The sequence below is a fragment of the Phoca vitulina genome, unplaced genomic scaffold (genome assembly GCF_004348235.1).
Source record: "Phoca vitulina isolate PV1807 unplaced genomic scaffold, GSC_HSeal_1.0 scaffold10, whole genome shotgun sequence".
NCBI classification, from domain to species: Eukaryota; Metazoa; Chordata; class Mammalia; order Carnivora; family Phocidae; genus Phoca; species Phoca vitulina.
Window position 1 is genome coordinate 51,723,920 of NW_022589713.1, and position 19,333 is coordinate 51,743,252.

The following is a 19,333-nucleotide window of genomic DNA, read 5'->3' on the forward strand; positions in this document are numbered from 1 at the left end:
AATAAGTTATCTGCAAGCATGGACAATGACAGCAGCAAACCATTATATGTTGCAACTGTAACTGATGGTTACAATGATTTTCTTAAACATCAGCCAGCCTTTTCTTCAGTCATTTCCTTCAACTGACTTCTCAGAAATTATTGTTGAGGAGCTCTGCCTTGAGCTTCCTCTCACAGTTCAGTGGTAATGCTTCAGCACTACTCTAGGAATTAGAACATGCCACTGCCCATACCACCTTCCATTCCACCTATTCTGCCCATTCCAGGGCCCTTCTCTTCTTTGGGAATTCTGGTGACTACAACTTCTGCTATAGTTTTAATAGAAAGGCCACTCCAGCAACATCCAAGAAAGCAGTTCTTGCATCCTTCGTTGGATCAATGATTCCTTCTTCCATTATATTCACAAAATTTCAAGCATAGCATCATAACCAACTTCTGAGGAAGTTCGCATAATTTTCTCAACTATCTGTGATCCTTCAACAGCCTGCATTCTTAGCAATGGTCAGGTATTTTGAGTGTTCATCTAGTAATTTCTATACCAAGTTTTTGATCTTTAGCTGGAGTTACTGAGTCCAAGGCTGGAATGCACACTGGGGCAGGGCACAACCGCTTCCCAGAACAATGCCTTCTTCAGTAGCAGCTCATGTAGCTTTGAGGGCATCTGTAACTCTCTTTCTTTTCATTCACATCAACACCACTTGTCCCAACAACCTTCAGCACAGCTACTCCATCTGAGAGTTTTGCCAGATGTTCATTCAGTTTTTCCTTTTCATATTCACTAGTTGTGACATCTAACTTCTCTGTGATTTCTTGAATACATTTTTCAATTTGAGCCTTGTCATCTTTTCCTTTCAAGAGCATGGCATCAGCTCTGCTCACAAAGACCTCTCCAACTCTTCCTAAGTCATGAAGCTGAACGTCTGAAGATTTAGTCAATCCTTCTCCAAACACTGCATCACCAGTAGCAATAACCATATCTTTAAGCTGGTTCTTTCTATTGTTGCCAAAACCTGGAGCTTTGACTGCTACAGTCTGAAGACCAATTTTTAACCTATTCAAAACCAATGTACTTAGAACTTCTCCATTAACATCGTTAGCAGTTATGACTAAGGGCTTACACTGAGCATAGGCAATTTCAAGAGCAGGTATAAATAGGACACTAGAAATTTTCTTTTCACTCAGAAGAACATAGGTATCTTGGAGTTCACATTTCTGACCTTTTGATGTATTAATAAAGTATGGAGAAATATAACCTCAATCAAACATCATGTTTTTAATAATTTCTAATTCATCATTTTGTGTTTTTCTATCCTTTACTGTGATGACCCCTCTCTTCCAACCATTTTCATTACTTCAGAAATGATGTCGCCAATTTGTTTGTTTCCATTTGCAGAAATAGTAGCAACCTGAGCAATTTCTTCAGGGGTTGTCACAGTTTTAGACCACTTCTTAGGTTCCGCAATTGCAGCATCAACAGCTACCACAGGACTAGCACCTTTGAGAATCTTCCTGAAGCCTTCCTTGGCAGTAGAGCGTGCTAGTACGGTAGCAGTAGTAATGCCATCCCCAGCCTCTTCAAGTTTATTATTGGCAACATCTTGAACAAGTTTAGCACCAATATTTTTATATTTATCTTTTAAGTCAGTGAACTTTGCAATGGTCACACCATTTTTTGTTACTTTGGGACTTTCCCAATTCTGTTTAATAATCACTGTTCTTCCCTTTGGCCCCATAGTACAGCTACAGCTGGCTAAAAGGCTAAAGGTCTGCACTTTGGCTAAAAGGTCTGCAATTTGATGCATTAAGGCTCAAATTTTGGCATGAGCCCAAGTGAGTTACGGAGCCAGTGCCCTGGACACTGGCCTAATTTGGCAAAAGACTGTGGGTAATCAAAGCATTTCTGTGGGGCAGCAGCAGGGTGTGCTGGTGGTGAGACAGGCAATAGGAGGTGAGTGAGGGATAGAATGCATGGTATATACAGCCAGAATTATATGGTATTTTTATTTTTAATTATTTGAGGTACTCCCATATTGTTTTACACAGTGACTGCACCAATTTACGTTCCCACCAATAGTGCATGAGGATACCTTTCTCTCCACATCCTCACCAACACTTGTTATTTCTTTTGGATACTAGTCATACTGACAGGTGTAAAGTGATACCTCATTGTAGTTTTGATTTGCATTTCCCTAATGATTAGTGATGTTGAGCATCTTTTCATATGTCTGTTGGCCATCTATATGACTTCTTTGGGAAAGTGTCTATTCGGGTCCTCTGTTCATTTTTAGTCAGATTATTTGTGGGTTTTTTGGTGTTGAGTTACATAAGTTCTTTATATATTTTGGATATTAACTCCTTATCAGATATATCACTTGCAAATATCTTTTCCATTCTGTAGGTTGCTTTTTTGTTTCATTGATGGTTTTCTTTACTGTGCAATATCTTCTTATTTTGGCATACTCCCAGTAGTTTATTTTTTCCAGACAGAAACTCTTTACCCCTTAAACAATAATTCCCTATTCCTTCCTCTCCCCAGCCCATAGTAACCTCTATTATACTTTCTGTCTCTGTAAATTCGTCTATTCTAGTTATCTCGTATAAGTGTAATATATTTTCCCTTTTGTATCTGACTTTAAGACTGAGTAATATTCCGGGAGGAGGGGAAAGATGGCAGAGGAGTAGGGGACCCTATTTCCACTGGTCCCCGGAATTGAGCTGGATAACTACCAGACCACTCTGAGCACCCACGAAACCAGCCTGAGATGTAAGAAGATCTGGATCTCTACAAACAGAATATCGCAGGCAGTTGGTTTTGAGGTACAAAGCGGAGAGCCGTGATTCTGCGGGCAGATATCGAAGGATAAACGACAGCGGGAGGGTGCCTGGCCATGGGATCCTACACCGCTGGTGAGTGACAGCCTCGTGTGCTGCAAACGGGCACAGACTCGCAGACCGGTAGCGTCGGGAAAGGACTTTAGGGCAGCCCCCGGGGTGGAAAACCAGACCAGTGGGGTGGCGTGCACGCGAACTGCAGCCTCCGAGAGGGAAACCCGGTGCGCCGGGGTCCCGCCGGTGAACTGCAACCCCCGGGGTGGTAACCCCGAGCGGCGGAGTCGCGCCCACGCGAACTGCAGTCCCCGGGACAGGACCCCAAGCAGCGGAGCCGCGCGCACACGCGCGAACTGGGAGCGGCTGGCGGTTTTAGAAGCACAAAGGGCAGAGACGTGCTCCGACCTGGAGGCAGGACTGGGAGCGCTGCGGAGGGGCACACAACCCAGACCACTGCAGTTTATAGCAGCACGGACAGAAACGGAGACGGTGTGGCCTGGAGAGCTCACTGAAGAACAGACTGAGGTCTCTCTGCTCTGAGGCAGAGGGTTGGAAACGGTCTCTTCTGCTCTGACTCTCGGAAGAGATGCGGAAAGCCGCCAGGGAAAGGCGCCAGAGAACAAAAGCCCTAAAGACTGATTCCCACTGAGCCCATCCCCCGCCACAGAGAGCAGGGCAACTCCGCCCAAACAGGGTTGCCTGAGTAACAGCGCGGCAGGCCCCTCCCCCAGAAGACAGGCTGGGAAAACAAGAGGCCAGCAACCCTAAGGTCCCAAGAAAACAGGTGCATCGTGCTTGGGTTCTGGTCAATAATTTCAACTCTATACATTCCCTCAAACACCCATCAACAGAATGACTAGGAGGAGGAGCCCCCAAAACAGAAAAGACTCAGAGATTATGACTTATGGTGCAGATTTACAAATGGATGCAGACATAACCAAGATGTCAGAGATGGAATTCAGGCCAGCAATTGTGAAGACAATGGCTAGAATGGAGAAATCAATTAATGGCAACATAGAGTCTCTAAGGGCAGAAATAAAAGGTGAATTGGCAGAACTTAAAAATGCTATCAATGAGATCCAATCCAATCTAGATAATCTAACAGCTAGGGTAACTGAGACAGAAGAGAGAATAAGCGATCTGGAAGACAGTATAATAGATAAAAAGGGAAAAGAGGAGGCCAGGGAAAAACAACTCAGAATCCATGAAAATAGAATCAGAGAAATAAGTGACACCATGAGGTGTTCCAATGTCAGAATCATTGGAATCCCGGAGGGAGTGGAGAGAGAGAGAGGGCTAGAAGATGTATTTGAGCAAATCGTAGCTGAGAACTTCCCTAATCTGGGGAATGAAATAAACATTCGAGTCCTAGAGGCAGAGAGGACCCCTCCTAAGATCAAGGAAAACAGGCCAATACCCCGGCATGTAATAGTAAAACTTGCAAATCTTAGAACCAAGGAAACCATCTTAAGGGCAGTTAGGGGGAAGAGATTCCTTACGTACAGAGGGAGGAACATCAGAATAACGTCAGACCTATCCACAGAGACCTGGCAAGCCAGAAAGGCCTGGCAAGACATATTCAGAGTACTAAATGAGAAGAACATGCAGCCAAGAATATTTTATCCGGCAAGGCTTTCATTTAGAATGGATGGAGAGATGCAGAGCTTCCACGACCGGCAGAAGTTGAAAGAATATGTGACCACTAAGCTGGCCCTGCAAGAAATATTAAGGGGGGTTCTATAAAAGGAGAAAGACCCCAAGAGTGATCTACAACAGAAATTTACAGGGACAATCTATAAAAACAACGTCTTCACAGACAACATGATGACAATTAATTCATATCTTTCAATAATCACTCTCAACGTGAATGGCCTAAACGCTTCCATAAAACGGCACAGGGTTGCAGATTGGATAGAAAGACAGGACCCATCCATATGCTGTCTACAAGAGACTCATTTTGAACCTAAAGATACATCCAGACTGAAAGTGAAGGGATGGAGATCTATCTTCCATGCCAGCGGACCTCAAAAGAAAGCTGGGGTAGCGATTCTTATATCAGACAAATTAGATTTTAAACTAAAGTCTGTAATAAGAGACACAGAAGGACACTATATCATTCTTAAAGGGTCTATCCAACAAGGAGATCTAACAATTATAAATATCTATGCCCCCAACATGGGAGCAGCCATCTACATAAGCCAACTGTTAACCAAAATAAAGAGTCATATTGATAACAATACATTAATTGTAGGAGACCTCAATACTCAACTCTCAGCAATGGACAGATCATCTAAGCAGAAAATCAACAAGGAAACAAGAGCTTTGAATGATACATTGGAAGATGGACCTCTTAGATATATACAGAACATTCCACCCTAAAACAACAGAATACTCATTCTTCTCGAGCGCACATGGAACTTTCTCCAGAATAGACCATATACTGGGTCACAAATCAGGTCTCAACCGATACCAAAAGATTGAGATTATTCCCTGCATATTCTCAGACCACAATGCTCTAAAACTGGAACTCAATCACAAGAAAAAATTTGGCAGAAATTCAAACACTTGGAAGCTAAAGACCACTCTGCTCAAGAATGTTTGGGTCAACCAAGAAATCAAAGAAGAACTTAAACAATTCATGGAAATCAATGAGAACGAAAACACATCGGTCCAAAACCTATGGGATACTGCAAAGGCGGTCCTAAGGGGGAAATACATAGCCATCCAAGCCTCACTCAAAAAAATAGAAAAATCCCGAATTCACCAACTAATTCTACACCTTAAAGAACTAGAGAAAAAGCAACAAATGAAGCCTAAGCCACGCATTAGAAGAGAAATAATTAAAATTAGAGCAGAAATCAATGAATTAGAAACCAGAAACACAGTAGATCAGATCAACGAAACTAGAAGTTGGTTCTTTGAAAGAATTAATAAGATTGATAAACCACTGGCCAGACTTATCCAAAAGAAGAGAGAAAGGACCCAAATTAAGAAATTATGAATGAAAGGGGAGAGATCACCACTAACACCAAGGAAATAGAAACAATTATTAGAAATTATTATCAACAACTATATGCCAATAAACTGAGCAATCTGGATGAAATGGAGGCCTTCCTGGAAACCTATAAGCTGCCAAGACTGAAACAGGAAGAAATTGACAACCTGAATACGCCAATAACCAATAACGAGATTGGAGCAGTGATCAAAAACCTCCCAAAAAACAAGAGTCCAGGGCCTGATGGATTCCCTGGGGAATTCTACCAACCATTCAAAGAAGAAATAATACCTATTCTACTGAAGCTGTTTCAAAAAATAGAAACAGAAGGAAAACTTCCAAACTCATTCTATGAGGCCAGCATTACCTTAATCCCCAAACCAGGCAAAGACCCCATCAAAAAGGAGAATTTCAGACCGATATCCCTGATGAATATGGATTCCACAATCCTCAACAAAATCCTAGCTAATAGGATCCAACAATACATTAAAAGGATCATCCACCACGACCAAGTGGGATTTATCCCCGGGATGCAAGGGTGGTTCAACATTCGCAAATCAATCAATGTGATAGAACACATTAATAAGAGGAGGGAGAAGAACCATATGGTCCTCTCAATTGATGCAGAAAAAGCCTTTGACAAAATACAGCATCCTTTCCTGATTAAAACTCTTCAGAGTATAGGGATAGAGGGAACATTCCTCAAGCTCATAAAATCCATCTATGAAAAACCCACAGCGAATATCATCCTCAATGGGGAAAAGCTGAGAGCCTTTCCCTTAAGATCAGGAACACGTCAAGGGTGCCCACTCTCACCACTGTTGTTCAACATAGTACTAGAAGTCCTAGCAACAGCAATCAGACAACAAAAAGAAATAAAAGGTATTCAAATTGGCAAAGAAGAAGTCAAACTCTCTCTTTTCACAGACGACATGATACTTTATGTGGAAAACCCAAAAGACTCCACCCCCAGATTACTAGAACTCATCCAGCAATTCAGTAATGTGGCAGGATACAAAATCAATGCACAGAAATCAGTTGCTTTCTTATACACTAACAACGCAACTGTAGAAAGAGAAATTAAAGAAACGATTCCATTTACAATAGCACCAAAAACCATAAGATACCTCGGAATAAACCTAACCAAAGAGGTAAAGGATCTATACTCTAGGAACTACAAAACACTCATGAAAGAAATTGAAGAAGACACAAAAAGATGGAACAATATTCCATGCTCATGGATCGGAAGAATAAACATTGTTAAAATGGCTATGCTACCCAGAGCAATCTATACCTTCAATGCCATCCTGATCAAAATTCCAATGACATTTTTCAAAGTGCTGGAACAAACAATCCTAAAATTTGTATGGAATCAGAAAAGACCCCGAATCGCCAAGGAGATGTTGAAAAAGAAAAACAAAGCTGGGGGCATCACGTTGCCCGATTTCAAGCTATATTACAAATCAGTGATCATCAATATTACAAATCAGTGATCATCAAGACAGCATGGTACTGGCACAAAAACAGACATACAGACCAATGGAACAGAATAGAGAACCCAGATATGGACCCTCAACTCTATGGTCAAATAATCTTTGACAAAGCAGGAAAAAACATGCAATGGAAAAAAGACAGTCTCTTCAACAAATGGTGCTGGGAAAATTGGACAGCCACATGCAGAAGAATGAAACTCGACCATTCTCTAACACCACTCACAAAGATAAACTCAAAGTGGATGAAAGACCTCAATGTGAGACAGGAATCCATCAAAATCCTAGAGGAGAACATAGGCAGTAACCTCTTTGACATCGGCCACAGCAACTTCTTTCAAGATACATCTCCAAAAGCTAGTGAAACAAAAGCAAAAATGAACTTTTGGGACTTCATCAAGATAAAAAGCTTCTGCACAGCAAAGGAAACAGTCAACACAACAAAGAGGCAACCCACAGAATGGGAGAAGATATTTGCAAATGACACTACAGATAAAGGGCTGGTATCCAAAATCTATAAAGAACTTCTCAAACTCAACACCCAAAAACCAAATAATCAAGTCAAAAAGTGGGCAGAAGAGATGAACAGACACTTCTCTGAAGAAGACATACAAATGGCTAACAGACACATGAAAAAATGTTCATCATCATTAGCCATCAGGGAAATCCAAATCAAAACCACACTGAGATACCACCTTACACCAGTTAGAATGGCCAAAATGGACAGGGAAAGAAACAACAAATGTTGGAGAGGTTGTGGAGAAAGGGGAACCCTCTTACACTGTTGGTGGGAATGCAAGTTGGTACAGCCACTTTGGAAAACAGTGTGGAGGTGCCTCAAAAATTTAAAAATAGAGCTACCCTGTGACCCAGCAATTGCACTACCGGGTATTTACCCCAAAGACACAGATGTAGTGAAAAGAAGGGCCATATGCACCCCAATGTTCATAGCAGCAATGTCCGCAATAGCCAAACTGTGGAAAGAGCCGAGATGCCCTTCAACAGATGAATGGATAAAGAAAATGTGGTCCATATATACAATGGAATATTACTCAGCCATCAGAAAAGATGAATACCCAACTTTTACATCAACATGGATGGGACTGGAGGAGATTATGCTAAGCGAAATAAGTCAAGCAGAGAAAGTCAATTATCATATGGTTTCACTTATTTGTGGAACATAAGGAATAACATGGAGGACATTAGGAGAAGGAAGGGAAAAATGGGGGGGGAATTGGAGGGAGAGATGACTATGAGAGACTATGGACTCAGAAACAAACAGGGTTCTAGAGGGGAGTGGGGAGGGGGGATTGGTTAGCCCGGTGATGGGTATTAAGGAGGGCACGTACTGCATGGAGCACTGGGTGTTATACGAAAACAATGGATCATGGATCACTACATCAAAAACTAATGATGTATTGTATGGTGACTAACATAATATAATAAAATTAAAAACTACCAAAAAAAAAAAAGACTGAGTAATATTCCATTTATGTATATACCACATTGTTTATCCATCCATCTTATGATGGACATTTGAGTTTTTCCATCTTTTGGCTATTGTGAATAATGCTGAAATAAACACTGGCATACAAGTATCTGTTTGAGTTCCTGCCTTCAATTCTTTGGGGTATATACCTAGAAGTGGAATTGCTGTATTATGTGGTAAATCTATTTAACATTTTGAGGAACCACCAAAATATTTTCCACAGAAGCTGTACCACTTTACATCCCCACCAGCAATGTACAGGGTCTAATTTTTCCATATCCTAAAAAACACTTGTTATTTTCTTTTGTTTGTTTATAGTGGGTATGTTCGTTTATAATAGGTGTGAAGTGATATATCATTTCGATTTTAATTTCCATTTCTTTAATAACTAGGGATGTTGAACATTTTTTTATGTGCTTATTGGTCATTTGTATATCTTCTTTTTTTCTTTCAAAGATTTTATTTATTTGAGAGAGAGAATGAGCAAGAGAGAGGGAGAGAGCATGGGGGACAGGAGGCAGAGGGAGAAGCAGACTCCCCACTGAACAGGGAGCCTGATGTGGGGCTTGATCCCAGGACCCTGAGACTAAGACCTGAGCAGAAGGCAGACGCTTGACCAACTAAGCCACCTAGGCACCCCTGTATGTCTTCTTTAAAGAAATGTCTATTCAAGTACTTTACCAATTTCTGAATTGGGTCATTTGTTTTTATGTCGTTGAGTTGTAGGAGTTCTTTATATAATCCCTTATCACGTATATGATTTGCAAATATTCTTCCACTCTGTAGGTTGTATTTCCACTCTCTTGATAGTGTCTTATAATGAGCAAAAGTTTTTAATTTTGGTGAATTTACCTATCTTTCTTTTGTTACTTATGCTTTTGGTGTTATAACCAAAAAATTATTGTCAAATCCAATGTTATGAAACCATATGCTTTTTATTAGAAAAAAAATGAATCTTATCAATTTCCATCAACAACAACAACAAACTCTAAAATATACATGAATGTTCCAATTCTGTGATATAAGAAGATTGAAATTTAAGGAGGAAAAAAGATATATCATTCAAATATTAATTTTTTAAAAAGCAAGAGTAGCGATATTAATAACAGACAAGATGAACTTCAGAGCAAAGAAAATTACTAGAGACAAAGAGGGTGACATCATGTGATGATAAAAAGATCAATCTACAGGAAGACATAATAATCCTAAATGTGTATGACCAAACCACAGAGTTTCAAAATATATGAAATAAAACCTGATAGAGTTTAAAGGAGAAATAGACAAATCTGCAATTATAATTGGAGACTTCAATATCCCATTCTCAGTAATGGATAGAATTACTAGACAGAAATTCATTAAGGACATAGAAGAATTTAACAACATCATCAACCTACGGGATCTAATTGAAATTTATAGAACTCTCTACTCAACAATAGCAGAATACATTTTTTCAAGAGCCCATGGAACATTCACCAAGATAGAACATATCTTGGCTCATAATACAAACTTCAACAAACTTAAAAAAAAAAAAGGAATCATATAGAGTTATTCTCTGGCCATAATATAATCAAATAGAAATCAATAACAGAAAGGTAACAGAAAAATCTCCAAACACTTGGAAATTAAACAACATGCTTCTTTTTTTTTTTTTTTTAAGATTTTATTTATTTTTTTGACAGAGAGAGACATAGCGAGAGCAGGAACACAAGCAGGGGGAGTGGGAGAGGGAGAAGCAGGCTTCCTGCAGAGCAGGGAGCCCAATGTGGGACTCGATCCCAGGACCCTGGGATCATGACCTGAGCCGAAGGCAGACGCTTAACGACTGAGCCACCCAGGCGCCCTAAACAACATGCTTCTAAATAAGTCATGGACCAGAGGAATTCTCAAAAAAAAAAAATTTTTTTTTAGATTTTTTATTGTTATGTTAATCACCATACATTACATCACTAGTTTTAGATGTAGTGTTCCATGATTCATTGTTTATGCATAACACCCAGTGCTCCATGCAGAATGTGCCCTCCCCAATACCCATCACCAGGCTAACCCATCCTCCCACCCCCCTCCCCTCTAGAACCCTCAGTTTGTTTTTCAGAGTCCATCGTCTCTCATGGTTCGTCTCCCCCTCCGATTTCCCCCCCTTCATTCTTCCCCTCCTGCTATCTTCTTCTTCTTTTTTCTTCTTAACATATATTGCATTATTTGTTTCAGAAGTACAGGTCTGAGATTCAATAGTCTTGCACAATTCACAGCACTTACCAGAGCACATACCCTCCCCAGTGTCTATCACCCAGTCACCCCATCCCTCCCAGCCCACCCCCCACTCCAGCAACCCTCAGTTTGTTTCCTGAGATTAAGAATTCCTCATATCAGTGAGGTCATATGATACATGTCTTTCTCTGTTTGACTTATTTCGCTCAGCATAATACCCTCCGGTTCCAACCACGTCGTTGCAAATGGCAAGATCTCATTCCTTTTGGTGGCTGCATAATATTCCATTGTATATATATACCACTTCTTCTCTATCCATTCATCTGTCGATGGACATCTTGGCTCTTTCCACAGTTTGGCTATTGTGGACATTGCTGCTATAAACATCGGGGTGCACATACCCCTTCGGATCCCTACTTTTGTATCTTTTGGGTAAATACCCAGTAGTGCAATTGCTGGGTCGTAGGGTAGCTCTATTTTCAACTTTTTGAGGAACCTCCACACTGTTTTCCAGAGTAGCTGCACCAGCTTGCATTCCCACCAACAGTGTAGGAGGGTTCCCCTTTCTCTGCATCCCCGCCAACATCTGTCATTTCCTGACTTGTTAATTTTAGCCATTCTGACTGGTGTGAGGTGGTATCTCATTGAGGTTTTGATTTGGATTTCCCTGATGCCGAGCAATGTTGAGCACTTTTTCATGTGTCTGTTGGCCATTTGGATATCTTCTTTGGAAAAATGTCTGTTCATGTCTTCTGCCCATTTCAAAAAAAATTTTTAATATCATAGAACTAAATGAAACTGAAGATACAACATGTCACACATCGTGAGACATAGTTAAAGCAGTGTCAAGAGGGAAATTAATAGCAGTAAATGCTTGAGGAACCACCAAAATATTTTCCACAGAAGCTGCACCAAATAGGAAAGGTGTCAAACCAGTGATGTAATTTCTTATCTCAGAAAGCTAGAAAATTAAAGCAAAATAAATTCAAAGCAAGTAGTAGGAGAGGAAAAATTAAGATAGGAATAAAAATGAATAAAATTGAAAATAATAACACAATTGAGAAAGACCAATGAAACATAAAGCTGATTCTTCAACAAAATCAATAAAATTGATAACCCCCAGCAAAACTGACAAAAATAAAAATGGAGAAGATACTAATCACCTACATCATGAATGAAATTAGCTATATCACTACAAGTATTGCAGTCATTAAAAAAAGAAGAGAATACTATGAATAGCTTCATGCTCAATTTTCTAGAAGAAATTTGAAAGCTTAGAAGAAATGAATCAAGTTACTGAAAAGTATGAACTGCCAAAATGCAGCCAAGATCATCTGAATTGCCATATAACCATTAAAGAAATTAAATTCATCAACAAAAACTTACTTAAAAATTTCCAGGACCAAATGGTTTCACTAAAGAATTCTATAAAATATTGAAGGAAGAATTAACACCAATTTTGTACAATCTCTTCCAGAAAATAGAAGAGGAGAGAGCAATTCTCAATTCATTTTATGAAGCTAATACCAAAACCAAACAAAGGCAGTACAAAAAAAGAAAAGTTTATGTCAATATTCCTCATGAACTTAGATGCAAAAATATTCAACAAAATATTAGCAAGCTGAATTTAAGTATGTCTAGGAAGAATTATGCACCATGATCAAGTGGGATTTATTCCACATGTGTAAATCTGGTACAACATTCAAAAACCAATCAGTGATATCAATTCATCATATTATAATCATATCAATTGGTGCAGAAAAAGCATTTGATACAATCCAACACCTATTAATTATGAAAACTCTAGGCAAGTTAGGAATAGAGGAGAATTACCTCAACCTGATAAAAAGTATTTGCAAAACCTTACAGCTAATAACATACCTAAAGGTGGAAGACTGAATGCTTTCTCCCTAAGAGCAGGAATAAAACAAGAATTCTATTCTCACCACTCTTATCCAATAGAGTGCTGGAAATTCTAGCAACTGAAATAAGACAAGGAGAAAAAAAGGCACACAGATTGGAAAGGAAGAAATAAAACTGGCCCTCTTTGCGAATAACTGTATATAGAAAATTCCTAGACCACCAAAAAATTGCTGGAGCTGATAAAGGAATTCAGCAAAGTTGCAGGATATAAAATCAATGCACAGAAGTCAGTTGTATTTCTATGCACTAACAATGAAGCAGGAAGAAAGAAAATCAAGAAATCGATCTGATTTACAACTGTACCAAAAACCATAAGATACTTAGGAATAAACCTAACCAAAGAAGTAAAGGATCTGTACTCTGAAAACTATAGAACACTTATGAAAGAAATTGAGGAACACAAAGAAATGGAAAAACATCCCATGCTCATGAATTGGAAGAACAAATATTATTAACATGTCTATGCTACCCAAAGCAATCTAAACATTCAAAGCAATCCTTATCAACATACCATCAACATTTTTCACAGAGCTGGAACAAAAAATCTTAAAATTTGTATGGACCCAGATAAGACCTAGCATAGCCAAAGGAATGTTGAAAAAGAAAACCAAAGCTGGAGGCATCACAATTCAAGATTTCAAGCTCTATTACAAATCTGTAACCATAAAGATAGTATTGTACTCGCACAAAAACAGAAACACAGATCAATGGAACAGAGTAGAGAACCCGGAAATGGACCCACAACTCTATGGTCAACTAATCTTTGACAAAGCAGGAAAGAATATCCAATGGAAAAAAGACAGTCTTTTCAACAAACCGTGTTGGGAAAACTGGACAGTAACATGCAGAAGAATGAAACTGGACCACTTTCTTACACCAAACACAAAAATAAACTCAAAATGGATGAAAGACCTAAATGTGGGAAAGGAAACCATCAAAATCCTAGAGGAGAACACAGGCAGCAACTTCTTTGACCTCAGCCACAGCAACTGCTTGCTAGTCAAATCTCCAAAGGTAAAGGAAACAGTAGCAAAAATGAACTATTGGGACTTCATCAGCATAAAAAGCTTTTGCACAGCAAAGGAAACAATCAACAAAACTAAAAGGCAACCTACAGAGTGGGAGAAGATATTTGCAAATGACATATCAGATAAAGGGCTAGTATCCAAAACCGATGAAGAACTTATCAAACTCAACATCCAAAGAACAAATAATCCAATCAAGAAATGGGCAGAAGACATGAACAGACATTTCTCCAAAGAAAACATACCAATGGCCAACAGACACATGAAAAAAATGCTCAACATCACACAGCATCAGAGAAATACAAATCAAAACTATGGTGAGATACCACCTCACACCTCTCAGAAGAGCTAAAATTAACAAGTCAGGAAACAACAGATGTTGGTGAAGATGCAGAGAAAGGGGAACCCTCTTGCACTGTTGGTGGGAATGCAAACTGGTGCAGCGACTAGAAAACAGTATGAAGGTTCCTTAAAAAGGTAAAAATAAAGGTGGTGCCTGGGTGACTCAGTTGGTTAAGCATCTGACTTCAGCTCAGGTCATGATCTCAGGGTCCTGGGTTCAAGCCCCATGCCAGCAGGGAGTCTGCTTCTCCCTCTCCCTCTACCACCCCTCCCCCACTGTTCACACTTTCTGTCTCTCTCTCTCTCAAATAAATCAAATCTTTTTTTAAAAAGGTAAAAATAGAACTACCCTACAACCCAGCAATTACACTACTAGGTATTTATCGAAAGGATAAAAACATAGTGATTCAAACAGGCACATGCACCCCAATATTTATAGCAGCAATGTCCACAATAGCCTAAATATGGAGAGGGCCCTGAGGTCCATCAACAGATGAATGGATAAAGAAGATGTGGTGTGTATATATATACAATGGAATATTACTCAGCCATCAAAAAGAATGAAATCTTGCCATTTGCAACAACATGGATGGAACTAGAGGGTATTAAGCTAAGCAAAATAAGTCAGTAAGACAAGGACAAATACCATATGATTTTACTCATATGTGGAACTTAAGAAACAAAACAGATGAACATAGGGGGAGGAAAGGAAAAATAAAATAAGTGGAAAACAGAGAGGGAGGCAAACCATAAGAGACTCTTAACTATAGGAAACAGACTTGAGGGTTGCTGGAGGGGTGGGGGGGGTGGAGTAATTGGGTGTGGGCATTAATGAGGGCACTTGATATAATGAGCATGGGATGTTATATGCAACTGATGAATCACTAAATTCTACCCTTAAAACTAACGATACAGTATATGGTAACTAAATTGAACTTAAATTAAAAAAAAGAAGATTCCTAGAACTGATAAGTGAATTCAGCAAGGTTACATGACACAAGATCAACACATCAATATTAAATTTCATTTCTATATATTAATAATTATGATGTGGAAATCAAAATCAAAAGTATAATATCACTTAAAATTTATCCAAAGAAAATGAAAACTTTAGGTGTAAATCTAACAGAACACAAATAGGATCTGTATGCTGAAAATTGCAAAATGCTAATGAAAGAAATCAATGAAGACCTAAATACAAGAAAAGATATACCATGTTCATGGATTAGAAGATTCAACATAGAAAAGATGTCAGCTTTTCCACCAAATTGATCTATAGACTTAATGCAATTCCTGTCAAAATCATACCAGGTTTTTTTGTAAATATAGAAAGTCCATTGTAAAATTTATATGTAAACCACAAGACCCAAAATAGCTAAAATAATCTTTTAAAAAGAAGAATAAAGTGAAAGGAATCACTCTACTTGATATTAGAGCTTACTATAGTTTATTATACCTACAGTAATTAAGACAGTTTGGTATTGGTAAAGGGATAGACACATAAATCAATGGGACTAAATAGAAAACACAGAAACAGGCATGCACAAGTATGCCAACTGACTTTTTATAAATGTGCAAAAACAACTCAATGGAGTAAAGATAGCTTTTTCAACAAATGATGCTAGGACAACTTTGTATCCATAGGCCAAAAATTTCACTTCACACCTACACATCACACCTTATAGAATAATTAACTCAAAATGGACACAGGCTTAAATTTAACAAAATGTAAAACTATAAAATTCACTTTAAAAATTGGAGAAAAATGTTCATAATTTAGGGCTAGGGAAAAGTCCTTAGACTTGATACCAAAAGCAAGATCCATAAAATGAAAGATTGAGAAATTGGATCTTATAAAAATTGAAAATTTTTGTTTTCCAAAAATTTGTGTGAAGAGAATGAAAAGACAAGCTACAGACTGGGACAAAATATTTGCAAGCCATATATCTGGAAAAGGACTTTTTCTAGCATATATAAAGAACTCTCAAAACAGTGATGATAACAAGTGGCAGAATAGGAGATCCCAGAACTTATCCTCTTATTCAAATACCAATTTAACAACCATCCATGCACAAAAAAGCTTATGAGAGCTCCAAAATTCAGGTCAGTGGTTACAGCACACCAGTGAAGCACAGAAATGAGAAAAGAGTCATTGAAAATGTTAAGAAAACAGTTTCACTTTATTTGCATTAGCTTTCCCCCAAGCCAACACAGTGCAGTGCCAAGAGAGATCCCTTTAACCAATGAGTTCTCTTGTAGGGGAAAGAAAGAGCAAGCCCACCCACAGACTCCAGCACTGGGTCCACTCATGGTCCCTGCCAACTGGCCTGCCCACAATCTGTGGCTGGGCTGATTGGTGAAGGGCTTTTCCTGACAAAGGCAAGTTATAAAGACTGGAGAGGTGATTGCTTCTTCAAATACTCAGAAAACAATGCAAGCCTACAAGAATCATGAAGAATTGGGGAAACATGACACCACCAAAGCTCCAGCAACCAGCTCTAAATAAATGGAGATCTATGAACCGCCTGACAAGGAATTCAAAATAACCATCCTAAAGAAGCTCAGTGAGCTACAAGATAACACTGATACACAACAAAATGAAATAAGGGAAACAATATATGGACAAAATAAAGAGTCCAACAAAGACGTAGAAACCATAAAATAAAGGAACCAAACAAATTCTGAAGTTGAAGAATACAATGACTAAATTGAAATAAGTTTTAGAGCATTTCAACAACAGACTTCACCAAGCAGAAGAAAGAATCGGTGAACTTAAAGACAAGTCATTTGAAATTATCCAGTCCAAAGAAAAAATAAGGAAAAAGAGCATGAAAAGAGTGAAGAAAGCATGTGAGACTTATGAAAAAACATAAGTAAACCAAAATACATTATGTGAGCACCAGGAGAAGAGGAAAAGAGGGAGGACAGAATGCTTATTTAATGTAATAATGACTAAAAACTTCCCAAATCTGTGAAGGGAAATAACCAGATTCATGAAGTCCTAAATTGTGAAATTTTGTGAAAGCCACAAAAATATTGACTCTAAAGATGTCTAACACCAAAACACATTATACCTAAATTCTCAGAAGTCAAAGTTAAAGACAGAATATTTAGAGCAACAAAAAAAAGTTACTTGTCACATAAAAGGGAACCCCCATAAGACTATCAATGAATTCTCCAGAACAAACTTGTAGACTGGGGAAAAGTGGGATAATAAATGCAAAGTCCTGAAGGAAAAAAACTGCCAACCAAGAATGTTATACCCAGCAAAATTGTCCTTTAAAAAATGAAGGCGAAGGAGGATTTAAGATGGTGGAGTTGTAGGGGGACCCTATGCTTGCCTTGTCCCTTGAACACAGCTAGATAAATATCAAATTATCCTGAACACCCAAGAAATCAGTCTGAAGACTGAGAAAACAAACTGCACAACTAGAGGGAAAAAAGAGGCCACATCAAAAGTAGCAGGTGTGGATGCGTGATTTAGGGGAGAAAAGAATCATGGGAGGGGGAGAGAGCCCTAATCACAGAAAGAGGAGAGAGAGAGAGAAAGAGAGAGTAGAGTGTACAGGGGATTGCACGAGAAAAACACTTCCCCAAATCCACTGGCTGGGAAAATGAAAGGGGCTGATTATTGTGAGTTTTTACCACCAGAGGAGTTCAAAGACTAAAGTTTTAGAGCCTGCACAGTGACTGGGTGGAGCCTGGCATGCATAGTAATGCTCCTGTGGAGGAGGGGAGAGGCACAGAAGCAGACAGTGTGCTCTGAGAATCCGCTGGGTCAAATGGGGAAAGACAGTTCCCCTTCTGGGATTGCATTTGGAAGAGGGGGCATAGCCTCTCAGGGGACAAAAGAGCTGGTATGCGCCATTGTGCTACCCTGTTCATTACCATAGGGGCAGAGACACCTGCTGAGGGCAACTAACCTGGATGCTGGCTTTTTTTTTTTTTTTTTTTTACCAAAAAGGTAAAAGATCTGTACTCTGAAAACTATAGAACACTTATGAAAGAAATTGCAGAGTATGCAAAGAATTGGAAAAACATTGTGTGCTCATGGATTGGAAGAACAAATATTGTTAAAATGTCTATACTATATTACTATAAAGTAATCTGCACATTTAATGCAACCCCTATTAAAATACCACCAGCATTTTCCACAGAGCTGGAACAAAAAATCCTAAAATTTGCATGGAACCAGATAAGACCCCGAATAAGCAAAGCAATCTGAAAAAGAAAAGAAAAGCTGGAGACATCACAATTCCAGATTTCAAGCTCTATTACAAAGCTGTAATCTTCAAGATAGTATGGTACTGACACAAAAACAGACACATAGATTAATGGAACAAAAGAGAGAACCCAGAAATGGACCCATAACTCTATGGTCAACTAATCTTAAATAAAACAGGAAAGAATATCCAATGGAAAAAGACAGTCTCTTTAACAAATCGTATTGGGAAAACTGGACAGCAACATACAGAAGAATGAAACTGGACCACTTTCTTACACCATACACAAAAATAAACTCAAAATGGATGAAAGACCTAAATGTGGGAAAGGAAACCATCAAAATCCTAGAGGAGAACACAGGCAGCAACCTCTTTGACCTCAGCTGCAGCAACGTCTTGCTAGACACATTTCCAAAGGAAAGAAAAAAGAAAAAATGAACTATTGGGACTTCAAGATAAAAAGCTTTTGCACAGCAAAGGAAAAAGTCAACAAAACTAAAAGGCAACTTAAGGAGTGGGAGAAGATATTTGCAAATGACATATCTGATAAGGGATTAGTCCAAAATCTATTATAAACCTATCAAACTCAACACCCAAAATACAGATAATCCAGCTAAAAAATGGGCTGAAGACATAAATGGACAATTTTCCAAAGATATCCAGATGGCTAACAGACACGTGAAAAGATGCTCAACATCACTCATCATCAGGGAAATATAAATTAAAACTACGATGAGATACTACCTCACATCTGTCAGAGTGGCTAAAATCAACAACACAGTAAACAACAGATGTTGGTGAGGATATAGA

The 19,333-nt window shown here is 38.8% G+C and overlaps 1 pseudogene; it reads right to left on the reverse strand.

Moving 5' to 3' along the window:
• Positions 1 to 209: 209 nt before the first annotated feature.
• On the reverse strand, positions 210 to 1,897 carry LOC116635328 (annotated as a pseudogene).
• Positions 1,898 to 19,333: the final 17,436 nt, after the last annotated feature.